This window comes from Mesoplodon densirostris, chromosome 4 (genome assembly GCF_025265405.1).
Source record: "Mesoplodon densirostris isolate mMesDen1 chromosome 4, mMesDen1 primary haplotype, whole genome shotgun sequence".
In the NCBI taxonomy this organism is placed as follows: Eukaryota; Metazoa; Chordata; class Mammalia; order Artiodactyla; family Ziphiidae; genus Mesoplodon; species Mesoplodon densirostris.
In genome coordinates this window covers 41,889,089-41,912,630 of record NC_082664.1, presented here as the reverse complement: position 1 = coordinate 41,912,630, position 23,542 = coordinate 41,889,089, and the positions used below count along the sequence as shown (strand labels likewise).

Sequence of the window (23,542 nt, the reverse complement as noted above, 5' to 3'; positions counted from 1 at the left end):
GTAGACAGAATTATAGAGCAAAATAGGGACTCTAGACCTAGACCCACACATACATGGTCAATCATTTTTCAAAAAAGGTGCCAATGTAATTCAATGGAGAAAGGAGAGACCTTTCAAAAAACAGCTGGATGTCCATAAGGAAATAAAATGAAAGTTGACCCTTATCTCACATCATATACAAAATTTATTTTAAGTAGATAATAAACCTAAATGTAAGAGCTAAACTATAAAATTCTAGAAAAAAACAGGCAAAGAAATTGAACTGGGTGAGGCAAAGATTTCTTACATAAAATACAAAAATCAAAATCTTGAAAGAGAAAAATTGGTAAACTGGACTTCTACAAAATTATCAACTGTTGCTCTTCAAAAGACACTGTCAAGAAAATGATGAGGCAAGTTACTGACTGGGAGAAAATATTTGTAAAACGTATCGTAAGAGACTTGTAGTGAGGATATTTAAAGAACTCTTACAACTCTGTAATAAATGAGAAACAAATGGACAAAAGATTTGAACAGACAGTTTGCCAAAGAAGATTTACAAATGGTAAATAAGAACATGAAAGAAGTCTCAACATTATTCATCTTTAGGGAAATGTGTATTAAAAACAATAAGGTATCACTACATGTGCACTAGAATGACTGGAATTTAAAATACTTATAATACCATGTGTTGGTGAGGACGTGGAGCAAATGGAAAACTCTTTCCCATTACCGATGGGAGATGTGAAATTGTATAATCCTTTGGAAAACAATTGGTCAGTTTTTAATAAAATGTAATGTGCACTTATCGTATGACCCCACGATTCACTTCTTAGTATTTACATTAGAAAAATAAAAACGTGTCCACACAAAGATATGTATATGAATGTATATAGAAACTTCATTTTCAGTAGCTGAAATCCGAAATTAATCCAAATATCGATTAACTGTTGAATGGATAAACAGAGTGCAGTATTTCCTTACAGTGGAATACTCCTTAGGAACAAAAAGAAATGAACTACTGATACATGCAACAACATGGTGAATCTCAAAAGCATTATGCTAAGTGAAAGAAGCCAGATGTGGAAGACTACATGCTGTCTGATTCGACAGATATGAAATTCCAGAAGAAGCAAAGCTATAGTAACAGAAACCAGATTAGTCATTGCCTGGGGCTGGAGTTGGTGAAATGAGATTGACTGCACAGGGGCTGAGTACTTTTTGAGTGATGGAAATGCTCTGTATCTTGATTGTGGTGGTGATTATACAACTGTATATATTAATCACACTGATAAGACTATACGTTTTTAAATAGGTGAATTTTATTGTATATAAATTATAACTCTATAAAGCTGGTATTTTAATAAAGGGTCTAGGTATAGATAGGGCTTCACATCAGAGTGACAAGTGGAAAGTTGCATGGCAAATTGTGTAGATGCAGGCAAAGGTAAAGAATTGGAGCAATTAATGAAATCAATATACTGTATTGGGTTTGATTATAATAGAACCTACCCATTGTTGGAGCTTTAAAAAGTTGCCCTTGATAAAGAATCTGTTGCTTCACACTCATCTTTTTGTTTCCTTTCCTTCCAGCCTTTTGGCTGGTCCTCTGATATTGTCATACTCATTACCTCTTGAACTTAAGTCTAGTGTTTTTGTGCTTGGATTTCGTGTAGTTTCTAAGAGACTAAGGATTCAAAAATTTATGGTCATCTGGTCAATCAAAAAGTGAACTTAAACTCATTGGTATTTGCAATGCCAGCATTTATTTATCCTTTCCCAGTGGAAAAGCTGAACAACTAAAGAAAAAAAAAGTTAATGAGTTAGCTATCATTGAAAACCATTTAGGGATTTTATATACTTTCTCTTTAAATGCATCAGGGCAGTTTGCATGATCATTACAATTCACGACAAAATAAATTATTGCAGTTTTAGGCACTGTAGTCAATGAATAAAATGCTTCAGCATATTTTTATGGGAGTGACATATGCTGGGACTCTCTCTTCCTCAAGAGACCTGAGTCCAGCAAAATGATAAAACTGGCCCAGTGCCGTGGAATCCCATGAGAAACTGAGATTGAAACCACAACACAAAAAGCAGAAATTTTTCATGCTTTTCAAGCCTCTACTCCAGTTTGATATGAGCAAAGCTTTGTACGCAAATCAAGCCTATATTTAAAATTTTCCTCCTGGTAGAGAAGGAGGGCTGTATTTTGCCATGTTTAGAATGCACTTAATCTCCTTGGTCTAGACAAATCCCACCAAATGAGAAAAGCTTGGTGTTTAAAGTTGTTTACTCCTTGCAAAATAGAACTTCCTGTTTTTTGATTCTGTAAAGATTTCTTGAAGTAAGATTTAAATATTGTTTTGGTGAGTTGAATGCAAACGGATCAGAGACGTATGGATAAAATTTCCCTCAAATTTACCCCAAATTTTAATAATTAAGAACTAGCCAAACATACTTTAGGTTTAGGGCTGGATTCAAAACATTCAGGGAACTCAAACAGACTGCATTCCAAACAGAAATGTTGTTGTTTTGGTGTTTTGTTTAAATTTTACATGGGAAACAAAACACTTGGGTTTGTCTCCACAAATATGAATCTGCTTTCAGTATTTGTACCTCAACTGTCTCACTGATAGGGAAGTTTTCATACTTTTTTTCCTGGAAATGAAATCAATTTTCAGAGAAATGAGAGATTCTGTTGACTGTTGAGAGTAGCCCAAGTCTATATTGGGCAGGCCCCCAAGCCTCCTTTTGAAAGGAACCCACTGCCCTCCGCTAGGGCACCCACTGTGGCTGGACCTCATTCATGAAGGTAGCAAATAGCTCTCATTTTCAGCTCCACTGATCCTCCTAGACCTCAGGGTTCCCATCTTCAAATTCTGTTCTTTCTCCAGACTGTTCCAGTTTGGCTATCTGGCTCTTCCCACTTTGAGCAATTTCGGTAGAGTATCTCCACTCTAATTCTGGCTTTTGGGGACAAACCCCATTTTTCCACCTTACTCAACTCTCTGTTTCCGGGGAGCCTCACTGTGGGGCATCTGGGCTGTGCTGGTCATGGAAGGGAATGGAGGCTGCTGGAGACCCCAATGAACTCAGTGAGGAACTCAATGAATTCTGGGCCCAGGTCTTGGGAGGAGAAATTCCTGCTGGTCTGGGATGAACGGTTACAGAAATTTCCAGAGGCACTTGTCAATGGAATGAGGATGGGGAAAATGCTGTTTGGGGTGCCTTGGGCCAATGATACTTCATTTTCTGAGACGGGTGTTAGTAGTTTTGAAAACTCTCCATCTGTCCAGCCAAGGGCAGGTGCATACTGGCGAAGGACAGTTACTGTAACCATGGCAATGATTCAAGTTGTCAATTAACCAGATCTTCAGGGGTTTTTCCACTCTTTTCTCCTGGTTCTCTTTGGTTTTTCTTCTTTAATTGAAGTATAGTTGATTTACAATGTTGTGCTCCTGGTTCTCTTTGTAACTGTGATGAGTAGGGCCTCAAAGGGAGAAAAGACTGGAAAAAAGAGAGAAAACTCAAGTTGATCAGCTGTGCTACCTTTTTGCAGTTAAAAAGTTTGAGTTCATGTCTGAATCACTAGGAAAAATAGAAAGATTAATGACTAAGTAAACTGCATGTTGGTAGAACTGGTAATCTTTCCCTTCCCCTCGCTCCCACTCCAATCAGAGGGGGACTGCTGAATTAAAAGAATTTAATCAAGACCACATCTTTGCCCTGGTTATCAAGAGAGCACCTTGACATAAGGATAGAGGCCCACTGCACCTAGGCCAAGCCTGCTGGTGAAGAAACTGTTATTCTTTTCTGTGGTTTTAGACCAGTCGTTTCCAAATCTGTCTGCACATTAGATTCACCTGGTAAGTCTTAAAAAATAACAATGGCTGGGCCCAAACCCAACTCTGGGGGAAGCCCAGGCATCAGTGTTTTTTTGTGTGTGTGTGTGTGTGTGATTCTAATGTACAACCAGAGTTGAGAACCACTGGTTTAGATTGTAGTGTTTCTGAGAAAAGTTAATATTTGTCTTCTGGAGAGGTACTTACTTTAAGAAGTCAATGAGTCTCAAATTGGCAGTCCTGTATCTCTTTCACCGGTGGGAATGTTGCAAAGTAAACCTGAGTTCAGGGATTCACTCCCACCCTCATCCATGACATTACAGATATGCTTTCACGTCTCCATTGCCCCCCACGCTTAGAGGTGGCAATCAGCATTCGTGTCCACTCTGCTGAAGGTGACTGGGGAGGGATTCCTTCAAACTGCAGCTCTCTGTAAGCATTCTGAGAGTGAGACCTCTCCCCATGGGTAGGAGTAGGTGTAGAGTTTTCCCAGGGCAGGGGATCTCTCTGGGGATGGGCTCTGAATCCATAAAGTCCAAATTGACTTCAACTTCAGCCTTTGTCCCTCTTATACTATAATTTCTTTCTAAAAGTGTATTAACCCATTGGTAGATATTTGCCTGTGTCCTTGCAGCTTGTGTGTTAGTCTCGTGGTGACTGAGGGGACAGAATGGCAGGAGGGAAAGAGTCAGCTTGCCTCTTCCTCTCCTGGGGAAAAGGCAGGCAGCCCGTCAGGAGGACCACAGCTCTGCAGAGGGCCAGATGGTTACAGGCCCCCCACAGGGAAGCTAGCAGCAGAGGTGGCAGATGGTCCCTAGCCTGTGGAGGATCCCTGGAAAGAGCATTCAGACAAGAGGGAACAAAGTCTCTGGCACCACCCTGCAGCATGGACTAGTAAATGTTTCACGAATGGCTGTCCAGAAGATAAATCTCTAGTTTGTGGCATGGGCCAATTTGCATGGTGTAAACTCACTAATTTTAGGCTCCCAACCTGAACAAGGAGTCCCTGGCAGAGGAGTTGGGAAGAAATGTGCAAAACTAGCTCTGGCAAGCTGGGAGGAGTGGGCTCCAGCAGATTCTTAGGGGAATTGGGGTATTTTCTATAGATTTCTATAGATTTCAACATAAACAACCAACATTCGGCTGTGATTGCTGCAAGTACAACCTTGTGAACTCAGGGTTGAAAATAAGCCATTTATCAGAACTGAAACCTGGATTTGGACCCAAATAGGCAGAAAGGACCTAGGGCTACACCTTTTATAAAATCAGAACAAATATTTTTGAGTGTTCTTCAAATATTATCCTAGAGCTAGTCACATACAGTTTGAGATGGTCAAAACATGTAATATTTATTGAGTGCTCACTATGTACCAGGTACCTTACATGTATTAACTCCTTTCATCTTTACTATAACTTTATGAGAAAGGTATTATTATTAGGAGAATTTACACCTTTTAAACAAATAACCCCGTGTCTACGGTTGAATAAAATGACATGTTATTCTAAACTGTTCACAAGGTAGTTTGAGATGGTTAAAAATAGCAAACATTTATTGAGTGCTTACTATGTACCTGGGTTTTCCATGAACTCTGCAATGAATTTTAAAAATAACCTATCAGTCAGGTGTTCCTATGATGCTTGTATTACACTTAAGGAAATAAAGAACAGAAAGTGACTTCCTGAAGGTCAGGCAACTCATCGAAGGCAGAGCCAAGAATCAAACCCACGCAACCTGGCACTACAGACTCTACCTCCTTTCCAAGCAGGGATGTTCCCAGGCAAATCCCTGACCTTCAGTGTAGATGTCTGACCTTGCTTTAAAAGCAATGAACTTCTAATTCAAATGTTTCTGCACAAACACCCTTCCTAACACGCAGCCTTCCTTCAGGCTGTAAATGCTACCTTTTTCACTTTGGCGGTAGATACAGTTTGGTATTACGTTATTGTGGTCTGTGAGTTAGAACTGAAGTATCCACATGTCAAGAGGTCAGGAGATGAATTCTGAATCAAGAGCAATTCTCCTAATTGCTAGTCAAGTTCAATGTTATCCCCTTGAAAACCACACGCAACTCAGCTGAACTAAGGGATTAAAGCAAGTCAGATTTCAGAAGGATTCTATTGATCTCCGCCTTTCGTACTAAAACAATTTTGAAGTTTCTGCCTCATTGGAGTGACATAATTTACGCCTTTCATTCTGGGGTTGTCTTAGCTGAGCTGCACAGTGGCATTCTTATGTAGACAAAGCTACTGGAGTTTAGAAACAGGAAGGGCTAGAAACTCACTTTTTAAAGTAAAATAAAGCTTACGCAGTGGGGGATTTCCTTAACTCTCCAAACACTGACATGTGTTAGGTAGTCAGGAAAGAATAATAAAATTCCCCAGGAAAAGCGTTTCACAAATGGCAGTGGTTGAAATGTGGTTTTCTAGGTGGCTATGGGTCTGATTTCCATCCCGTTCTCCTCACCTCCTGCAGGGCTGGTCTCAGTTGTTTTTGCAGAGACAGGTTTGCAGAGCCCTGCAGAAGAGCCAAGCCTTTCTGTATAGGCCAAGGACAGTCTGGAGGATGCCCAGCCCATAACCCAGGCTCTTTCTGAAAATGTGTGTCTGTGTCACATAAGCACTATGCTAGCTTTCAAGGGCTGCTCCCTTGATCACCCAGGAAGGGCGCTAGCTTTTATTCAGTCCTGACGGCTCAGCCAGCACTGCTTGATAATGGAGAAGGTGAAGAGGTGCTTGTTCAATGGAAAGCAAATAATAGCAAATAATAGGACATACAACACTTCTAGCAGGTAGCCTCAGAAAGAAAGAATAAGATTGATGGAGTCAGAGATGAAAGAACATGCCGCCGGAGGACAAATGGTATTTCTGGAGAGTCCTTCAAAAAGAAGCTGCACAGTGTAAGGTTGTCAAGACGTTTGATTCAGCCCTGAAGACCTCAAGGAATGAAGTGGATCTTGGGTGGTTCTGGTCCTGGGGTCCAAGATGGGAGAGACAGGTTTAACTTAGGGGTTCACACCTATAGCCTGTAGTAGCCAAACAATGGTTGAGTGGGAATTAAAAGATCCAGATAGTAACATCCCAATACATTTATATATTTCATTACAGCACAGTCAGTTTTGCTATACCACAACACATGCATGCCTAAAACTCACCTCACTATGCGAAGTCACACAATAAAAACTGCAGGACTTAGCGAAAATGCAGCCAAAGGTACAATGCCTAAAAACTTTGTCAGTGACATTAAAAAAAAGAGATAGGAATCTAATAAAAATGGTGGCACTGTCGCATACATGTTAAATGATTGAGAAATATATAAATACTACAATAAATATGGTACTTTATATTGAAAAGGACCTGAAGTTTTCTGTGGAAGTGGGCTTTGCAGCTTGCGAGTTATTATAAAGTGATAGAAGGATGGTCATCGCAATTTGCAGGCCTAAAATCCTGGAGCTTGTTTGTCTGTCTTTGAAATATAGGCCCTTTGAAGTATGCATTTATACTATGGGATAATAGATACCATCTTCATCAAAATTGAAAATTTGAATCCATGTATGGTCTTTTTCAGTTAACTTCTGTGTCTCTGCTGGAAAGTCTTTCACAGCTTTCTCATCTGCACTTGGCGCTTAGTCCAACAGCTGAAGGTTGGGAAATTGTAGCAATGTTTGAAACCACCCAACTAGCCACTCGTAGTACTGGAAGGTACCACCTCTGCAGAATATGGCATTTTCCATGAAGATCTTTGTATACAAATAGTGTGTTCTCTTTGTGAGAAAGGTCGTCCCCCATTTTTCACCCTTTGGTTTTCAGTCTCAACAGTGCTCATCTTTCCACCTCTTCCATTTCTTCAGTTCTTATTCTTACCGATTTCTCAGCACTTAGAGTGCCATCCATAGATGTTTCTTTTCTCATCACGGCATTGCAGATTCTTTTATGCCTATTGTTTGGGAAATGTCATGTGTTTTCTTGATTCTTTAAAAATGCTTTCTCACTTCAAGCTTCTCCTCAATACACTATGCTTTGCTTTCTCATGACCTGTTTGGTGTTTTTGAACCAAGATTCTCAGATATATTTCAAGTGTTGAATGAGTTTTTTTTTTTTTTTCTTTTCAAATATAGAAAAGCTCACAACTGTGAAAGAATAGCAAAACACAACCTTGGAGGAGAACACACTTGGTTAGGATGAGTAGGGTGGGTAGGACAACACAGCTTCAAGTTCGGGGTAGATGTGTGAAGTGTGTGCCTGTGTGCGTCTTGTGAATTCCTACAAGACTCAGTTCAGCTGGGTGCAGTTTTCTATGTTAACCTAGTTCTTCTCATAGACAAAAATTGCCTGTGAGAAATCTGCATTATGCTCAAATTATCCCATAATATATTAACCTAACTGGAATAAATTTGCATTTTCAAAACAAGTGTTATCCCAGACTATATATGGTACCTCTGCTCATGTATTTGCTCACTTGATCACTATAATAATGATGTGAGGTAGACAGGAAAGTTAATATTCCAATTATACAGATGAAAAAACTGAAGCTGGAACATCTCAGAGCTTGGATAGGAGCCTGGAACTGCCAGAAGTTAAGATATGAGTTCTGACCATTTTTTAAGTTCCTGGTCCTACCAGTTCCTAAAGCCAATTCTACCTCTGCCTTCTGGAAGTTTGGTTTTGTGAGCCAGGAAATTTTCTTCTTTGGCTTAAAGTAGTTTGAGATGGGGTTTTCGAGTAATACAGGGTCTTGGCTAATGCAGGGTAGCCTGGATAATGTTCAGATTCTCTCCCAGCTCTGGGAAACTTGCTGCCACATTTTGACTTATAAATTAACCAACTTCAGATAGAAGGCACCCTAAATTTTAAGGTTTGCTCTTGACATGGGAGGTTCTGCCGGTAGTGAGCAGTGATGCAGAAACAGGATAAAGGAGATAGCTCCTTCGACCCATGAGTGCTAGCCAAGAAAGTCCCCAGGCAGAACAAAGACCCCTTTGGGGTCTTTGGAGGGGTTCTGACTCGGTTTGCACCCGTTTAGACATTGCCCTTTCTGAAGACAGTGCCCCTTCGCTGTCCCTGTCAGTACCATTGTGATGGGGCCGTCACCAGCCTTGCTCTCCGGGGGAAGAGATGCTCTGGGTGTAGCTGAGCGTCCTCTTCCTCTTGCCCTCTGGTGTCCTGACTGCTCTCGGTTAAACCCCAGCTCAGTGTCAGAAAGGGATACCCATGGTTTTCAACAATGAGCTCGGGGGAGATCACTGCTGCTGCCGCCGCCGCCTCTGCTGCTATTACGTGAGCACCTCCCTGTGCCCCAGGAGCCTGAGGAGTACTTACCGGTTCATTCATTCATTCCACCAGTTACTTGTGGAAGGCCTATTCATGTGGCAGGATCATTCTTTTCATGTGGTTTCTTTTATGTGCTTCTTACAATTTGAACCCAGGAAGTACCTGGCTCCCAGCCTGTGCACTTCACCCCGTGCTGTCCTGCTTCTCCTGTTCAAGGTTGTCCACGCAATATTAGTCAAGCCTCAATCGTTTTTCTACTTACTGGAGACCAGGAAACTTGTCAGTGACCTTCCCATGACCTGGAAAACAATTTCTCAACTTGTCACTGCCTTTCACGTGTGAGTGCAGTCTTAGTTCCCTTCTATTTAGATAGCATATGCCTGGATGTCACCTTCCTGTGTGTTCTGATGACCTTTATATTTCCTTCCTTCCTCCCTCCCTCCCTCCCCCTTCCCTTCCTTCCTCCCTTCTTCCTTCCCTTCTTTCCTTCCTCCCTCCCTCCCTCTCTCCCTCCCTCCCTCCCTTCTTCCCTCCCTCCCCCTTTCCTCCCTCCCTCCCTCCCTCCCTTCCCCTTCCCTTCCTCCCTCCCTTCCTTCCTCCCTTCCCTCCCTCCCTTACCCTTCCCTTCCTCCCTCCCTTCCTTCCTTCCTTCCTCCCTCCCTTCCTCCCCCTTCCCTTCCTCCCTCCCTCCCTCCCTCTCTCCTTCCCTCCTTTCCTCCCTCCCTCCCTTCCTTCCTTCCTTCCTTTCCTTCTTGTTTCAGATTCATGTGTTGGGACCTATTCTACAAATTTGAGAGAAAAAGAAAAAGAATAAGGAAAGTAGAGCAATCTAAACTCTGGAAAAAAATTATTTTTTAACTTTATGAACGCAGCCTTTGAATTCAGTGGCCACTGCTCCTTCCCAACCTGTGTCTGTCACGTCCTGTTTCCAGCTGGAGTGGGGATCTGCGGTGCCCTGGCCCTGAGCCCGCACTGGGTTATGCCTCCCTGTCCTCTGTGGGCAGCGGCAACCACAGCTGGTGGAGAGGAGGAGCAGCTGGCCTTCCTGCCGGGAAGCCACGACCGCTGGCTGGGAAAGGAAGGGAGCCCGAGGCTTCACCTGATGTGGCCAAGGGCAGCAATGGGAGTGACAAGGAGAGACTCCTGCAGCCAATGGGCATGGGGCTGAGGAGGAAGGGGGTGTCTCCGGGGCTTGGTTTTCAAACTTTCTGCCTTGACTAAAACCCAGGTTCTCAGCAGAAGGGATGTGACTCATGGCTGAGAAATTCCCCATGGCCTTGCATGACATTTATGTTGATTATCTCTGAGTCACATTTCTGGGAGGAATTTTTTTTTTTTTCACCAGATACAAACTGAAGGGAAAATGGCATGGATGGTAGTTTGGAAACATCAGAGGAAACAGGGTCACATGTGTTACTAGCAGGAGAGCTGGGGACATGCAAGAATGGAAAGAAAAACAAGCCAGGAAAGGAAGGACGTTGAGGAGGTAGGAATCATCTCCCAGTGGAATTGGTAGAATTGGGGGTCTCTCTCTGGTGACGAAAGGATGGGGGCAGCACAGATGGACTCTGGCCTTTGTCTCTTATCGTGATTACAGAAATTCAGAATGTAAGAGATGGAGCCATCATTCACCCCTTTATTTCATAAATACTTGCTGAGTGCCTTTGATGTTCCAGATTCTGTTCTGGGCACTGAGACAACACAAAGTCTGCCTGGTGTTGTTGACCTCAGTGGAAGAGAAACACAACAAAGCGAATAAAACAGCATCTTTCAATCCTGCCCTTTTGACTAATTAACAGAAATGCATTCAGAATGTCCCTCCAGGATGCTGCAAGTGTGTGCACTTTGCGTGAGGGGAGGGGGTAGGAAAGGCCCTGTCAAGGGTGCTGTGCTTCAGCTGTTCAAAGGTTTGTCTGGAGTCTGGGCTCCTGTAGATGCCCAGCCCCATACCTGGGATCCCATCCCTGGAAGAACCAGCAGGGGTTTGGAGCTGACTGGGATTTCAAAGGGGCCCCTTGAACTCTTCAATCCTCCTTATTATGTGTGTTTGAAGCCTCATCTGAGGTTACGAGCTTTCTTAATGTAAATCTCAGTTAAATCATTGTATATCTGGAGACAGGAAAAGCAATGTCCCAAGTCCAGTAGGATTCCAAACCACCAGCAGAAAACCCAAACCAAACCAAACAAACAGAAGACACTTTGCAGTAAATTAGCTTCACTTCTGCTTGACTTAGATGAATGGTTCTGAGGCTATTTCCTACAAAATGACCATTCGTAGCCACCAAGCGGCAGTTTGGGCGGTAAAGGGAGGCGATACTAAGAAACGGAGAGAGCGAAAGACCAGGATCCAGAGAGCCGGGGTCCCATCCAGACTTGCCGTTAACTGGCTCTGGAGAGGTAGGCAGTCCCGCTGGCTGGGTGGACGGAGAATGGAACATCGGGAGACCCAGGGAAGGGTTCTCAGTCATGGATGGGACAGGCAGGCTTAGGCAGAGGGTGGGTACCAGAGAAGACTGGGAAGCAACCAAAGGCAGGGGCTGCAGTGAGCGGCCAGGAGCCCAGCAACTCACAGAACCTTAAAGAAGCCAGACAGCGAAGGATTAAGATACTTCCTGCGACCTGAGTGACCCTGGCTGAGGGAGGCTGGGAGCACCTGAAGGAAGGACTGGACGGCTGTCTGGCTGCCAGTGTTGCTTCACGGGTGCCTTGCATTCGCTAAACCCAGGGCAGAGCTCACGCACGCCCCCCACCCCCTCCCCACACCCCTGGCCGTCTGGCTGCTCCCTGGACCCTACCCTCCGACCCATCCTTCTGCATCTGTCCTCCCAACTGACCTCCAGGGACCGCTGCACACCCCTCCATCCCGGACACACAGCTTGCAGCAGTCTTTATGAAAGGCAGAGCACAGAATATGACAACAAGCAGAGAGCGAAGGGGGCGCGGAGGGGAGAGTAAAAGAAAGATGGAAGGAGAGGGGCAGCAGCATGCAGGTTTCAGCTAAAGGCTGACCGAGGCTTAAGCGGGACGTGTGAGTAATACTAAGAAAACGAGAGCTGGAACGGCCCCAGCGCTGGCTCCTAGCGTCCAGAGGCAATGAAGGCGCAGCCCCACCTAGCTCTCCCCAGCAACTCTCTTCTTCATCTCTGTCCTCCAGGTGGCTCCCTCCTTAAGGTTCTGCCCTCACTCCCCCCCCACCTCCACCCCCAGTAGACAAGAGAGCGCCGGCTCGGGTCTCCCTTCTGCTCCTGTACGTTCCCAAGAAGCTTCATCCTGTTGGTGTGGTCTCATCTCCTCTTTCTGTTCATCTGGCCCTATCCACCCTTAGTGTCCCCAGGCCACCCATCAAGGTCAGTCGAGGGAGTGGCCAGATCAGAACTCTGATGGCTGCCGTGGGTTTGGTTTTGACCTAGAACTCTGCCTGGGTGGATGCGTGTGAACATGCATGTGTGCATGATGTGTGCATGATGTGCGCATGTGTACTCAGGGCGGATGGAGATGTACTTACAGCTTCGGCCAAAAGGATTTGGGTTTCATAGATCAGGGACTAAGTCGGATCTCTTAGCTGGGGGGCAGTCCAAAGGTATGAATTAAGCTACACCCAGCAGAATCTGTGACTGACTAAATTCTTGTAATTTACTCCTGTATATGTTGTGTGACCTATGATTTCTTACCGGGAAGTGAAATAAATTCTTATTGTTGCTGTTACTATTACTATGGCTTGAAACAGAAGACGGAGCACTTGATGTGTTAATGGCCCAGGTCAGTGAACAGAGTTACAAGAGACGGTCGTGATGAGCCTCCAGAGCTCATCATGTCTCTGGTTAAAGCGGAGAGAATCCCCATCCCGGCTGGCGGCCAGGTGGTTGATGAGGGGCAGAGAGGGATGCTTGGGATGGAGATGTCCTGGTAGCTGGCATGTTGCCTTACCAGGGTCCAACTGAAGCCCATTATTAACATGAATTCTCTTCCTTCATCATTTTAAAGAGAATTACTTTATTACAGACATGCTATTAAAATAACAGAAAGCCCAAACAAAAATTGCTCCCAATCCCATCCTGAAATCAAATCAATGAAAAATAGGCATGATATCCAACAAACATAAAATTCTATCCATGATGTTACTAGAACACAGAGAATGCACATGGATGTGGCCTGGCAGATGATGCTGACTAATCAACAAAGGTTTTCTCAGGCTTAGGCCCAACCATGCTGCGCTCGACCAAGGTTTCAGTGACTTTTCAGATGATCTGGCTTAGAAATCATGGAGGAAGGAGATCCAGGCTTAGCCAAACCCCACCTATTCTCATGCTTCTCCCTCATGGTGGTCTATCCCTTTGAAACATTTCCATGTCTCTGTGGGAGGCAGATCTTCTGTTACATTGTGACATGGCCCCTTGATGTTGATGGCAGGGAATGAATGGAGTCTATGCATTTGCCATGGAACAAATGGTGCTTCATCTGTGCTTGTTTGAACATGTGTATGCTTCTGCATTTCAATGATTTCTTCCTTCCTAACCAATCTGCTAAATGCAACATTTACAACCAGTCTCGCATGCATTATTGCAAGGCTGGGGCCTGATCATGTCAAATGAAGGCTGCCAGTTTCCCCTGCCAGAAGCAAGAGGCACTGGGAAAAATGGAAATTGGACAATAGTCTTGTATACTCCCTGCTCTGTCATGGATGGCCTTCAGCAGGAAACCAATCAACGGAATCAAAAGAACATGGTTTCCTGTTAACATACAGCGATGCCAAATCCACCAGACATTATTATTTCATGCCCTGTGCCAGTCATTGTCAACCATAGCATAAGTAATAACATATGACTGGGGTTGTGGTTTTAGTGAAATATTCTTTTGCTTTTGGCATGGTACCACACACCTTCATATGCTTTATTGCCCTTTCCCAAACCTAGGGAGGTTTTTTTTTTTTATCTTTGCTTTTCTTTTAAGATTTCTTTTCCCCCAAAGAACTATATCTGGCTGTTTTGCTGCATACCAGCTGTTAAACCCAAGCCAACCGACTCCCAATTCTCAGGCTTTTCTTAAGCAACACTTTAAAAAAATACATTATTATTATTATTATTATGATTGCATCACATAGGGCTAAAATAAACCCACTGTGTATTGGCCTTCAACAATCTTACTTTTTCTTTGAAAATGACTGGTTCCCTAAGACTGGCTTTAAGAGAGAAAAACCTCTCACATAATATTTTTCTTGCTTTCCAGGCTGATCTTGAAGGTGATGATAGGTCATAAGCCTCAGCCTCTGCAAGGATGTTACAACCCCTGCAGCAGGCGGGAAGTACATGTGTGTTTGGAATGCAACAAAAGGGAAAAGTTACTAGTGTGTTTTGGACAGGATCCCGCATTTTTTAACCCTTTCTCCAAACCTAGAGAAAACCCAATTCCATTAGCTACTCAGAACTTTTCTCCTAAAATGCCACGGTTAAGGGGAACTGTGAGGAGTCACCTGGATCATCCTTTTTTTTTTTTTTTTCCAGACAGTTTTGCCTGGTGGTAAAGAGCTCTGGTAGCAGATGGAGCTGGCTCAGACCCTAACCCCCTCTCTTACTAGATGTGTGACTCTGGGAAAGTTGATAAACTTTCTGATTCTCACATTCCTTCTCTAGAAAATGGAGAAAACACTCTCCAGGGTTGGGGCCCTTTGCTCCCTGCTCTGTCATGGAAGCCTTTAGCAGAAAGTGTACCCCGTAAGTGCTCAATAGACAGCATGACTATTATTAAGAAAGTACTTTTGGGCTTCCCTGGTGGAGCAGTGGTTGAGAGTCCGCCTGCCAATGCAGGGGACACGGGTTCGTGCCCCGGTCAGGGAAGATCCCACATGCCGCGGAGCGGCTGGGCCCGTGAGCCATGGCCGCTGAGCCTGTGCGTCCGGAGCCTGTGCTCCGCAATGGGAGAGGCCACAACAGTGATGAGGCCCGCGTACCGAAAAAAAAAAAAAAAAAAAAAAGAAAGCACTTTGGAAAGTACTGGGTCCCTGCTCCCCGTGGTGGTTTTGGGGAGTGACAGGAAGAGACTGGGGTTCAGGGGTGTGGAGCATGTAGGGCCAGGGGCAGAGGAGCTGCTCCATGAGGACTGGGTGCATTATCTCACTTAACTGTCATGAGAATTCCGGGAGAGAGAAATTGGGCAGTCGTTATTGTTCCCATTTCACAGGTAGAGAAATGGAGGTCCTTGCACACTGCTAGAACTGGCAGAGTCACTACTAGACCCCAGGGCTCCAGAATCCTTGCTAATGTTCCATCTGTACATCACAGTTCCTCTCAGAGCTGAGTTAGTTTGTTCTTGGCCTGTCCTCAGTTCCCGAGGCCCTCTCCCTCCCTGTCCTTTCCAGGAAACGACAAGCTCCCAGCCTTTACCCGCCCCCCCCCGCCCCCCCGCCAAGCACACACTCTCACGCACACACTCACTCACTCACTCACTCACTCACTCACTCCTGGGCCTGTGCTGCCTCCTGTGGTCTCCTAGGAGAGTGGCTGCTCACACATGGATAGGACCTAAACTTTGAGGTGATTTGACTGCCTTGTATCACATTTTCTTCCCAGCAAGTCCATCCCTGCAATCTCTCTGTCTCTCCAGAAAGCTCTTCTGAACTGCACATTTATTACTTGTAGTTTCCTAGATTAACCCATCATCTTCGTGGCTAAACTCGTTTATTACTTGAAAACAGGAACAAGGTAACTATTGATAAGAGGAAGGTGAGCGGCGTTTTGGAGGATGGGGTACTTGGGTTGGAGTGGGTTCTAGTTCAGGGTCCCAGGGAAACAGACTCTGAGATGGAAATTGCTTGGAGGAGGTTTATTGCAGAGGGCCCTCAGGATCAACACGTGTGGTGGAGTGGAGGGCGGTGGAAGAAGCAGCGCTGAGCAGATGGAGAATTAAACTGTAAGGATGGCTGTAGTTATCACCGAGTCCCAGCTAATCCCGTAGACAGCTCTGGAGCTAGGATAGCCCTTCAGAGTTGCCCTGTTTATACCACCATTGAGAAGGTGCCTGAAAGTTTTCTTTTCTGGTCCTTCCTTCTTCCCTGGATATTTGAGTTGCTTTGGTGCCTGCACCCACCACGCCCAAGGAACCAAAGCAGGCCCGCCGCCCAGGAGTCCAGCCCTGGGTATGAGCTCTGAATACTATTCTAGAGATGCTCAGGAATCCTGTGGGGCTCATCTAGGGGACTTCAGGAATGTCCACGCTAGGGGTGTAGACTACTTGCTACTGTTGGGAACCCGGAAGGCAGAGAGAGATTGCCTCCACCTCTCCATGGACGTGCTTTTTACTTGTGAACAGATTATGTATCTTGCATGGGTGTTTGGGTGCGCCCTCTTAACTTTAGGGGATGTGACCAAGAATCCCCTAAAACTACCCTCTCCACTTCTGTGATGGATGTGACCCATCACCCACCTGGCAATGGGTGCAGGCTGCTGCCAGAGGATGTGACCTTAGTCAAGGTATAATGTAAGGGTAGTTCCCAGAAAGGGACCCAGCTGAGAGCCTTCTCCCGATGTACCTCAGCATCTGGGCAGGGGGAAGGGGAATGAGACTTCAGCCCTGAAGGAAAACGGGATAGAATGCCATCTATCCACTCTCAGGAGGAAGGCAAGGGACAGTAGGTTAGCTGGGAGCTAGATGCCTGGGGTTTTGAGACTGATGAAAAGACTTTAGAATTAAAGTATTGGGAAAGAGAAGGTGGTTTCTTCAACCTGCAACTGAAACAGCAGAAAAAGACTCATAGCTGGTAAAGGATGGAACGTTCCTGCTGTGCCTGCTTGCACTCTCCTTAGAACCTGGCCATGCAGCTCATCTTGGGTTTTGGTGTCAAATAAGATTCTGGACCAGTGTTTCTCAAAGTATGCTCTGTGAACCTGATATGTCCAAATTACCCTGGGGAAGGGGCTTTAAAAATATATATTCCTAGGCACCAAATATAACAGAATCTCTGGGGATGGGACCAGGAATCTGTATTATAAACATCTTCCTTCCCCCGCGATTTGATTCGTTTTTACTTTTATAGTAGAGCTTATCAACATCTCTGCCACAACTGTTTCTGGAATTGGCAAGGTCTTCAGGGCCCAAAATAAGTATTTTTCATAATAATAATATTTGCACAGCTGAGTTATATCACTCTATGGATTTTTCAGATCACTTCCATAGTAGGCTCCAATTGAAGTGGCTGTGTAACTCATATATGATTGCCCTAGCAACTACAGCTATTCTACTTATTCTTCTTTGGGGGGGACCAAACTATCCTCCCCTCCACCTCTGCCTGACACAGCCATGAGGCTCAAATTTGAGCAGCTTTGTGCTTGTAGGACATCACCTCTCTGGCCACAATCACGGGCTGAGGGATGGGCATCTGCCATGAGCTGGGCCAGTTATTGTGGCCCACCTCTGCCCCCAGGGATTGATGCAGAAATATGCCCATGATTCAAGCTAAGGCAGTTCGAGTCCTTCCCCTAGGATTTTTTTTTTCCAAACTGAAGCTGGTCTGGGGAGAAAGGAAGAGCCTTTCCCCTCTGCTCCTGAGGCCACGAGTGTGATTCTAACGCTTTCAGTCCTCACAGCCAGTGGCGTGGGGAAAGTGGGTTTGGAAGAGCAAAACAGACACCAGCTGAGAGAAACAGAGGTGAGAGACAGGGTGAGAGACAGGGTGCATCCTGATGGTATTTCAGACCTCTGTTCCAGTCACTTCTGGTTTTGTATGGTTTGGTAATGTGAACCAATTACCAGTGTGTTAGTAATGGATTTCCTGGTATTAAGCATGTGAGGGTAGTACATTAGGATGTGATCACATATAAATGTGGAATTATCAGACACACGGGCTGTCCTGGAGGGGGTGGGGGGAGGGATGGAGATGGTAAATAAGTAGTAGAAAGGTCTCCGTTTTCCTCTCACTCCCCCATGCGCATGCAGTAACAACTAAGTACTACATGTATGCGATATGTTTGTATTCCTTTCTCTTGTTGAGCCTAAAAAAACAAAAACAAAAACAAAACAACCTTTCAATCCAGTCTCAGGAAGCCAGTTCGTGGGAATCAGCCTTTGATATGAAAGCTTCATTGGATCCTTGGATCCATTGCCTTCGTATCTCTTTCAAAAGAGGTCTTTGCATGTTGATTTCTATGTGAGGCTAAAAGTTTTAAGTGTTTTGTCTCTGCATGCAGGTATGTTAGTAGAAAATCTTGTATGACTTTCCCCAAGTCCATCTGTCAGAGAAGGTCCTTGCTGGCTGTGTTATCTTGGCTTCTTCCAACTATCAATCCCAGTGCCAGGGCACATTTCACAAAAGAAGCTCTCCTTTTCATTTTCCCTTTGGTATGTCAGGGCTTTAGTTTGAGGATAAGAAGGAATTCTTGCAAAATAGAAAAGTTGAAGTCTATAGTTTAATTGGTTTGGATTGAGAGGAAGAGAGCTTTATATATACAAGTTCACCCCAAAGAAATTATGCTTCCTTACTGGGTGGGGGGTGGTGTTGGTGGAAGCGGTGGTGGTGATGATGGAGATGATAGTGGTGATGGTGACGGTAGTGATGGTGACAGTAGTGATGGTGGTAGAAGTGGTGATGGTGATGGTGAGGTGGATGGTGGCCTTTCTCACCAGTTTCTTCCATACCCCAGGCATTATCACTGATGGTTCCTCTTGTTTCTCAGTGTAATGCTCTTCTGCAAAATAAACAATGAGAACGTAAGGGACATTAGGTAAAAGCCCACATACAGAGATTCACTCAGTTTTCTCCTGCCCCTTGAGCTAAGTAAAAAGCACCTACCGGGCTTCCCTGGTGGTGCAGTGGTTGAGAGTCCACCTGCCGATGCAGGGATACGGGTTCGTGCCCCGGTCCGGGAAGATCCCACATGCCGCAGAGCGGCTGGGCCCGTGAGCCATGGCCGCTGAGCCTGCGCGTCCGGAGCCTGTGCTCCGCAACGGGAGAGGCCACAGCAGTGAGAGGCCCGCGTACCGCAAAAAAAAAAAAAAAAAAAAAAAAAAAAAGCACCTACCACGTGGCCCATCCCTCTTCCTTGCTTTTAGGGAGAGCATTTAAGAGCTCTTCTCCTCCTCCCCCGCCACTTCCTCCTCCTTCTCTTTCCCCCTCTTCTTCCCTGTCTCCAAATTAATCTTAGCAGGGAGTCCTAAAGCAAATGATCATGTTACAAGTCTAAATGCGATAGCCTGTCATCTTTCATTATTTTTGACATAAACAAAACTGTCAGAATTCTCTGAAACCTGCCTTTGGTTCAGGTTATTCTCTCTGAGGCCGAGAGCGCCATAAGGATTAGAAAAAGGAGGGTTGCTCCAAGGTAATAAAAAGAATGTAATGGAAGATTGGAAAAGATCTCCATTTCCAAACTTGTGTGCGTATTTAGACCATTGCCTTTAAGGGGGATATTGATTAAGGCTGTAAAATGTTTACATAATTGTGGCGTATTTTATAAAATAGAGGTCTGGGGGCATTTCATTAACCAGATTTATTTCTTTGACTATTCCCCTGCAATTTCCTTGAATATTTAGATTTGATATGCAGTTAAAGAATAAATTGCCTGGCTTGTTTCCTGGAGATTGGTGCCTTCTGTGGACCGAGCTGCTGAAGACAGGCGGAGTATGTTTTTATATGGAAGAATAATACCCAACTATTGGAGTTGTCGATTAGGGCTCTGAGCTAGTGGGCCAACACTTCAGGCACACACACACACAAATGTTTTGGAAAAGTTTCTTATTCTTCACATGCTTTGAACATGGATCTCCCTGCCAGTGATCCTGGGATGAGCTGAGTGTAAATGAATGCAAGTATCTATTCATCAGAGGCTGTTTATCTTTTTCTGGCCCCTCATTCAAAGCAGCCACAGTTTTCTGAAAGAGCCACACAGACCACACTCCAAAGTAGAGAATTATTTGGTTCAGAGTGGGGAACGCTGAGGCCATGGTCTCGGTTTGGGGGCATTTCAGAACTTTAATATTTTGGTAACCCATGCTCTATAAATCATTGAATTACATCAAGTCTATTTAAAACCCCTCTGGGCAGCTGTTTAAAATGCTGTCACTGCAGTAAGCAATGTCCTCAGAGTCACATGGCAGGTTGGGGCTGAAAAGGGGATGGGTTCTGTTTGTGTTTCTTTAACTCCAGTTAGGTTTACCCTCTGACTCTCCACTTCTGTGAACAGTCCCTCCATTTCCAGTTATTTCAAAGTCAGGATACGAAGGCCACTGAGTCCATCAGGGTTAAGCCTTCCCATCAGAACAAATTCTTTTTTCTTACATTCTTCAAGCCATTTAGTGAAACTACCACAAATTGTTAACTGCAGATTAATATGTTTAATAAGTGAAATCTGGACTATTTCAAGAAGGCAGGCAGTTTGGAGGATTGGTTGCAGCTGAGCCATCCCGTGGCTTTTCCTAGGTCATGGCTGGGGGTTGAGACCACCTGTATAGCACCTGTGGGCAACTCGGGCCTAATGACCCCAGGGAGCCTAATGACCTAGGGAGCCCTGCTCTGCCAGCCCTGCCCTCTGGCCTCCCCATTTTCTCTGGGGTCTGACAATGCAGGGGGTATCAGGAGGCCAGATATGGGGGTTGGGGGGGGCAGGCAGCCCGGAGTGAGGCCTCCAGCTTCCCTGTATGAATGCTGCATGTACTAGGTGGACTGCCTGCCTCTGCTCGGGTTCCAAGCCCCTGGAAGAGAAGGCTGCTGCAGCTGTCTTGTTCACAGTCACACCCGGGCCTGGCTTACCCAAGCATGTGCCTGAATGTGTGTGCACACAAGAGAGGGAAGTTTAGCTTCAGTGAACTTATTCAGAACGTTTTAATCAGAAAAATTGAAATTAAAAATCAAATATGCCATCAATTTCAACAGACTTATAAAAATGTTGAAATCTAAAAAAGAAAAAAAATCAAATTACACATGGGGTGTGTGTGTGCTGGGGGGACATTACCTTTTCAGAGTCTGGGCCCTCCCATGGTCTTAGTCCTTCCCTGGCACATGGTAGGTGCTTAATAAAGTTGTTGAATCAGTGCGTGAATCCAAATTAAGAGCAGGGCTTTGAGCAAGATCTGAGCCTGAATCTCAACACACCACTTACTAGCAGTGTGAGCCTGAGCAGGTTACTTAACCCTTTTGAGTTTCAGTTTAAGTTGTTGGGAGGTTTAAGTGAGATAAAGCATGCAATATATTATACAGTTGATCCTTGAACAGCCAGGGTTAGGGGCCCCGACCATCTCTGTGCAGTGGAAAATAGGCCTATAACTTTACCCTCCGTATCCACGGGTTCAACCCACCATGGATCCTGTAGTACCGCAGTAGGTATTAACTGAAAAAAAGTCCACAAAGAGGCAGACCCACACCCACTCAGTTCAAACCCGTGTTTCCAAGGGTCAGCTGTATATGCGATCTATATTAAGATGAATGGCATCTATCATATATATTCTACTCCCCATTGCATTTGTCCCAAGGGAACCCAGAGCGGACCCGTCCGAGGAACAAGAGCCTCTGCCTTTGGCAGCTGAGGAGAGGAGTACAGGGCTCAGCTTTCTCCGCGGGTCCAGGGCGGGGAGGGGAAGAAGGCAGGGCCGCCAGCCTTGGCTTTGGCGGGGAAGCCCTGGCCTGCTCGCCACCACCCTCGGCGCAGGGGCGTCCAAGTCCCGGTCTCCGCTGCGCGTCTGGAATCCTCCGGGGCCACGGGGCTGCAGGGGCACCTCCACTCCCAGGCATTAGTGCATTTTGAATGGAAAAAACCCCAGCAGTACACAAAACAAAACCAGCAGCAGCCGAGGATGTGATTCAAAGACGATCTGCTTATTCTGAGCCAAACCAAATGAGGGGCGGCGACTCCCAGCCTTCCCTGCACCCCTGCAAGGCCCAAGAAATACCCGAGGGCCCTTCGGAAGGGGCGGCCGCGTGCCTGTGTTTGGGAAGCCCAGCAGGTGTCCCCAACCAGCCTGTCTCTGGCCCTGACCTTGAAGAGATTTCTCACTAGGTCAATGTTTCTTTAAAAAACAGTAACAGTGAAGCCCTTAATTCGTTTTTGTTCTTTTGTTTGTTTTGGGGTTTTTTGTTGTTGTTGTTTGTGGGTTTTTTTTTTTTTTTTGCAAAATTCCTTCAGTTTATGGAAAAGGCAGTCAAAGAGGGGAATGTACTCTGGTCCCCTAAAAGATATTGTCGTTCCCTGAGAGGAACCCTGAAAGGGGAGAGGCCTTTCCCTTCCGGCTCAGCCGATGCTTCCTTGTTAGAGGAGGCTCTGCCCTGGAAATGTTGCCTCTCTGGAAAGAGGGTTTTATTTCCTACTGCGGGGGGCCGCATTTTCCTCCCTCCCTCCCTTCTCTCCTCTCCTTGCTTCTTCCCTCCTCCTTTCTTTTTTTTTTTTTTTTTTGCGGTACGCGGGCCTCTCACTGTTGTGGCCTCTCCCGTTGCGGAGCACAGGCTCCGGACGTGCAGGCTCAGCGGCCATGGCTCACGGGCCCAGCCGCTCTGCGGCATGTGGGATCTTCCCGGACCGGGGCACGAACCTGTGTCCCCTGCATCGGCAGGTGGACTCTCAACCACTGCGCCACTAGGGAAGCCCCTCCCTTCCTTTTTGGTTGAGAGTTTGTTATTCATTTTCTCTCTCTGTCTCTCTCTGTCTGTGTCTTTGTCTTTCTTTCCATGGAGAGAGCAGGGATTTGTTCAAATCTCATCTTCATCGGTTACTAACTTTGCGATCTTGGATACCATTTAGCCTTTCTAAGCCTCCACTTCTTTATGAGAAAAATGGAGTTAATAGTGTCCAAGATATGAGATTGCTGGGCTGATAAAATATATTAACTGTAATCATGTGCTCACCACAGAGAATACACTCAGTAGGGACAGGTTTAATAATAAGTGCTGCTCTCCTGAAAAAATCTACCTTTGATCATCCCCCCACCCCAACTCTCTATTCTTTAAGAAAACTTTAGTTAACAGGTTCCAGCCTCTGGGACCTTAGATCAAGCAGATCTTCAAGGTCAACTTAAATACTCATATCATTTCCCGAAAAGGGAGACCAGTGGTTTCTCTCCCACCTGAACATCTGCTTCAGCTTCTACAGAATCTGTCTACCTTCACTCTTGCCCCACTTCAGTCCATTCTCCAGCAGCCAAAGTGGCCTTTCAAAAACAGAAATTCAAAACAATACAAAACAAACAAACATCTCTGAAATCCCAGATCGTATCCCTCCCTTTCTGGAAATGCTTCAATGGTTACCCCGTTATACTTAAAATCTAAACTGCATTCTCTAGACAAAGACCTGTGCTGACCCTCTGCAGACTGTCCCCCACCACTCTCTCTCTCTCTGTATTTCAGCTATGTGACCACCTTCCTGACCTTTGCATTCTCTGATGCTTTTAAACTCTCTGCTGCCTTAAGGCTCTGCACTCACTGTTCCCTGGGCCCGGAGCTCTGTTTTCCTGGACGATTGACTCTTTCAGCTCAA

The 23,542-nt window shown here is 45.3% G+C and overlaps 1 long non-coding RNA gene across 1 annotated transcript; it reads right to left on the bottom strand.

Annotated features, from left to right (window-relative positions):
- Positions 1-1,247: 1,247 nt before the first annotated feature.
- On the bottom strand, positions 1,248-10,186 carry LOC132489123 (uncharacterized). Its single transcript, XR_009531845.1, has 3 exons — positions 9,999-10,186; positions 9,141-9,391; positions 1,248-3,489 (listed from the first exon to the last, which is right to left on the bottom strand). It is a non-coding gene; the product is annotated as an uncharacterized LOC132489123 (long non-coding RNA).
- Between the last annotated feature and the right edge of the window lie 13,356 nt (positions 10,187-23,542).